The sequence below is a fragment of the Oenanthe melanoleuca genome, chromosome Z (genome assembly GCF_029582105.1).
Source record: "Oenanthe melanoleuca isolate GR-GAL-2019-014 chromosome Z, OMel1.0, whole genome shotgun sequence".
In the NCBI taxonomy this organism is placed as follows: domain Eukaryota; kingdom Metazoa; phylum Chordata; class Aves; order Passeriformes; family Muscicapidae; genus Oenanthe; species Oenanthe melanoleuca.
This window is the reverse complement of record NC_079362.1, coordinates 57,660,414-57,666,413: the sequence shown is the minus strand read 5'-3', so window position 1 is coordinate 57,666,413 and position 6,000 is coordinate 57,660,414.

Below are 6,000 nucleotides of genomic sequence, written 5' to 3'. Positions count from 1 at the left end.
AAGCTTTCTCAATAATTCCAACTCATACACTTCGTTTTAATAGTTTCAGACAATAGTTTTTCCATTAACAGGAATCTGAAAAAAATTAATAAAATCAGGTGAAAAGTACAAAAGAGGGTTGCAATACTTTGCTCTGAGAGTGCAAGCTTGACGTCCAACTGAATTTAAAAGTAGCAAGGGAAAAAAATTATATTTTACACCAATATTACAAAACTGATATTATATATAAGAATATTTTATTCCAATATGTAATCAAGTGTCGAAACAAAGATATTTTCTTAATGGAAGCCAGGAAACAATAGTCTTTCAGTACTGCAGTGTTTTTCAAAACAAATTTGGAATAAATTTGAATTTGATTAAATAAAGCTTTATAGAAAGAAAACTTCTTCTGATGTTATGAACCAAATTCCTTACACAGTTGGCATTGAAATACTAAAAGTCTTTTCTTCCTTTGGTTCAATTTCCTGACAAGAAAGGCACTAAAACCTACCAAAAATTTTATTTATGCTCTTAAATACTTGTAAAATAAACATACAGGTAGTCTAGAATAAATAATTAATTTATATCGGTTAGCATTTTGCAAATATTATTAATATAATCAAACACAAGCAAGTATGCAGAATAGTTTGGGAAATCAGGCAGTAAAGCAGGATGCCTGACTCAAACCTTGACTTTGTCCTTTATCTTTCCTAAGAAAGAGAGAGCTCTGTCAGAAAGTGAGCACTACCATGGTAATCATCACAAATTAGCTGGCTGCAGAAAAAACAGAACCCAATGTGAACCTGAAGCTCCTGGAGGAGCCACTCTAGAGCCTAAAGGAGGATGTGAATGGGAAACCCACACTGGAGTAGGCTCCTGGAAGGACCTGTGGCCCCACAGAGAGGACGTGTGGCGAAGCCACGCTGAAGCAGGCTGCTCCTGCAGAACTGTACCCTGCGGGAGGGACGCGCACTAGAGCACGTTGTGGGGTGCTGTATCCCCACAGGAGAAGTTCATGGAGGACTCTTTCCCACAGGTGGAATCCCATGATAGAGTGAGAAGAGGAAGGAGTGCCAGACATGACATGATGAACTGAGTGCAACTCCCACTGCCCATCCCCTTGCACCACTGGGAAAAATAGGGTAGAAAATTTAGGAGTAAAGTTGAGTCTGGAAAAAAGAGAGGGATGGGGGCAAGGTGTTTTAAGGTTTGTGTTTTATTTTTCTTATTATCCTACTTTGATTTGATTTGGAATAAAATAAATTAATTTTCTTGATTCAAGACCCTTTTGCCCTTTTGCAGTAATTTGTGAGTTATCTGTCCTTATCTCCATCTAGGAGCCTTTTGTTATCAGTCCTTTGCCTTGCCCAGTAGAGAAAAGAGAGACAGAGCAGCTGTGGTGGGCCCTTGCCAGCCAGGCAGGGTCAACCAACCACACTCTCCTCTTGCCCCAAAGTAGGAAAAAAGAAACTGGATTTTGCCAGAAAAATAGCCATTTTTTTAATCTGTCTCACAATCTACCATGATTTGTTGCTAAGAACAGAAGTGAGTTGATGTTTTCTCTGTCCAATTCTATGTGTGGAAATTCCAAAATGCATACTGGATAAATGCATTTCCCTCTTTTGAAGATTTAGGATGTGCTTCGTTGACAGAATCCCAGAAGAACCTAAGAATAGCTGTGTAGCTGAAGAGGTTGCTAGCTGAGCCTTACACACTGGTGTGACACCTTGAGAAGCAGGCCTCTCATTCCAAAACATACCAGGCACTTCTGCATTGCATTCTGCAAAGGTGTGGAGGGCAGCATGGTGCAAATGTCTCAGTGCTTTTCTGCTTAAAAAGTCTGAGTTCAATTGTGTTAATTTTAGTTCACCTGGCCCCAAGCTAAGTCAGTTAAGAGTACTGCTCCTGTATCTACTTCCGTTTCTTTTTGCTAAAGGAAGGCTTATTAAATTGAAGAGTTTCTCACAAACCTGAGGGTTCTGTATAACAACAGAAGTCCTGGGCAGCAGGCATTGTGCTCTGGACAAAAATACGACTTATTAAGCTACTAGAGCCAAGAGCTAGGAAGAACTTAATAATTTTTCATGCAAAATTATTTCACAATAACCTTTCTTTCGCACACCCATTAGGGTAGGGCTTAATTACAAAAGAACATACTGTTAAGTGCACAGGCTGCTCAAAGCATTCAACACTATTTTCATTTCAGTAGAGTAGACAGGCACAAGAACAACATCACTGTTGCTGATTAGCATTAAATGGGATTCTTTATCTTAATACTGTGGTTTTCTAATCTCCAGAAGATAGCACATTCAAAAAGAATGTATTCCAGTATTCTGCTCACAGAAAATTAATGAAGTCTTTTGTTTAAAAATTCTTATTTTCTGTCTCTAATTGGAGAAGATTTTTGTAAGACAATACTCTGACTGACAGTTTTTGGGTAGTTTGTAACCAGTTTTTGCAGAAGATAAGCATAGTAGCTGCTCTTTCACCAAGCTAACCTTGACTCCCTGGTGGCAAGTTAAAAAAAAAATAAATAAAACAACAAAAAAACAGAGAAGAATGACGAGGTTTTTAAAGAAAAGCAAGCATTAAAAAGCAGAGTGTTTATTCCTGAGACTGACTTTCACATGCCAACTAGCTCCTGCAACAGACACATGATATGTTATCAGCCACTCCAAAACCTCACAATATCCTCATCACAGGGTTTCTAACATCTGAAAAACAGCTTCAGAGTACACAAAAAATATAGTAACAATAAAGGAGTAAAACATCTTTGAGCAGTTCAAAAAGTGAACTGGCTAAACAAAAGGCAACAACATATTTTCCTGGTTCCCAATGTCATGCTCAAGTCATTTAATCGTCTTCTATTGCAGAAGACTCAGCTGCAGCCTTGAAAATAGCGTTATTGCATGTTCAGTTCTACTGTTTACCTGGATAAAACTACTTTGGTTTCAGTTCAAGGTACAGAGAATATGCTCACGCAGAGCAAAGAGCAATTAAATCAGGCACTCCTGAGACTGCCAATTAAAACTGAACTTACAAACCAGTAATCCAATTTAAGACAGGACAGCCACTGTTCTTGAGGAGGATTATGATGTGAGTCATCAAGTTTATAAAAAATTAGACCCTTATCAGTATTAAAGAAACCGCGACTGATTATTGAGATACAAAATGGGAATAGCATTTTACAGCATAAACAAATCATTGGTGCTTTTGAGCTGGAGGGTATATAGGGTATGAATGCTGTTTTCCCTCAGCTCTTTAACTTTCAATTTTTTAAGCATCACAAAAGAAAAAAGGCTCTGTTTATAGGTATTTCACAATACCAGAAAGGCAAACATTTGAAGCTATTTGTAAAAATTTCATAAAACAATTAAGATCCCTATTACATAAATAGAATTTTCACTGAGATGTTTAAGTCATACATCTAACTACACAGGAATACCACATCAACTCTAATTAGCAGAAAAGCATTTTATAAAACAAAATTCCAAAATTTATTATAATAAGAACTTTGGCTCTACTTCATTTCTTTGAGCACGTTTTGAAAAATGCCACAAGGCTGACCTCTGCTGGGTCATAAATTATCAAGCATGTGAAGTGGCACACAAATATTAAAATTTTACTGAGCATGAGAGAAAACAGCAATTTTTTAGAATCCCAAAATATTTCTTTTTAGATCTAAAAGGACATATTATTCTTCATAGTCAAGGAAGTTATATTACAGGAAGTTAATATGCCACAAGTCATTGTAATAAACAAAAAACCAATGATCCCACTACTTATTTGCTGACTAGTATTTGAATATAAAATTAGCTAAAGCACTCAGAACTACTGTTTTTCATGAAATGAAATTTAAAACTTAGCACTGCAAATATAATTTGAAATTACACAAGTCTTAGTCATTCACAAAGCCAGATCCTCACAAGTTCAGGTAAAAAAAGAAGCGGGGGGAAATACATTATACTGTGCCTTTTATTCACCTTTGGAGTCTGCCTAGAAGCAACAAGTTCAGTTCTTCCTCTATTCAGCAGGAAAGCTCAAGAATGACTGCCAGAAGCTTCTCTTTCTTTAGTCACCTCGAAAGTTTCAAAGAATCTTGAAGTGATTTCAAATCACAGTTATAAAGCGTAAAAAATTCACAGAAAGATGCAGCAGTACACAGCCTTAAATTAGCATCTGTGCTACTATAATTCATACCAGCCACCAGATCATGCCTCTGTATCTTATTCTCTACCTCAACCCCAGGCAAAGCAACTGCAGCATACTAGAGACATACCTTACTTCCTTGACCAGACTACCTAGGCAGAGCAGAGATGATTTCCACTATCCTTAGAAGTCATGCCATGGCAACTCAAAATGTGACCCCTACTTGCCATAAATACTAGGATTTGACTGAAGAACAAATAGTAACTAATCTTGTTTTCTTTAGTTACCTCAAAAAACAAGAGAGGAATGAAAAATCAACTGTTTCCCATCACCCCCTAAATATCAGCCACCGACTGAAGCTAATGAATGTAAGTAGATGCGTGACTCACATATGAAAATCCATAGCATGTGAAATGAGGAGCCATGAGATTTTGACCAGTCTTCTACAAATGATGAGTCATTATACTTACCCTTTTCTCACTGTGCCTTTAGCTCAATGGCTTGGCTTTCAGTAAATATCTACTATTCTAAATGTCTTCTGAAGACACAAGGAAGAGTTAAAATTCACCATATTCCATCATTCAGTAGCCTGAACATAAAAAAAAATCCCAAAACACATCCAGCTCCATCTTCTACCCAAAGAGTATTATAACCCCTTCTCAAATCTGCTGCTTATCAAGTACAGCTTTGTAACATACCCCACAAGATAATCAAGTGAACTCCTGAACAAGCTTGACAGAGTTCAAGAAATGTTCTGTGATTCTGGGTTTTTTTCTAATAAATGGGAAAGACTGGTGTAATGCAAATTCTCAGTTGAAAGAAGTAATTCCAAACACACACCTTGCATAATCTATGGTTTCATAAAAGCTGCAAAAAATGCAATTCTCTAATGTCAGACAATTCAGAGTTTAGAGGTCACATGAGATGAGTCATGTGATTTTATGTAATAATCTCCAGTTTAGACTGTCAAAAAACACATTAGCCCCTTTGCCTCAGCATTATGTCAGGAAGCCTTGTTGACTAGAAAAAAACTTTTTACAGACCTGTGATTTTCCAGAACACAGTCTTTCCTTCCTTTTACTTTTTCTTTCTTACATGACCTGTATCTTTTAGTCAGATATTTAAGCTAGAAGTAACCATATTAGAGTTTATTTTAAACCTGCACTGTTCCATACTAATGCTTCTGTTATTACTGAACAGTCTGAAAACACTGATAAGATTAGTTAACTATGCCAACAGATTTTTATCTTCAGATCCTCTAAGAAAACCAACTGATACTGATTTCATGCAAAAATCCATAGGGCATCTCTCCTACATGATCCCTTATCTGTTTATTTAGGCAGTTCTTAATCATTAAACGCTTACTGACATTACCCAGGAATAATTTTATCAGATGCTACTAAATGAAATGCTTATTGTATCTACAATATTTGGCCATATCCTTGGCTCCATCAGTTCTTCCAAGAAATCCATAAAAATCCATTTTGCCCAGCTTTTCAGACTCATCTGATCATTTATTTGGATCATTATCAATTATCTTCTTGAAAAATAGTGTATTTGACACTGTTCTACTATTATTCCGCCTTTGTCAGGACAATCAAGTGAATTTTTTCAGCTTTAGATACCAAAAGTAAAAAAAAAAAAAGCAGTGAAATTGAAAATGAGTGTCTGGAACCAGCACTGTTTAAATATCCTGCCTCTTTTGATTACTTTTAAAAAGGACTTCACAAACATGTACCAGCTTCCTTCTTTTTAAACACACACTAAATCTTCTCTTTGTCATTTAATTTGCTTGGCAATATTAAATGTGAGTTAAACACACAAACAAGAACTCATGAAAAGGAAGTTGTGTCACATAATTTTACATATTTA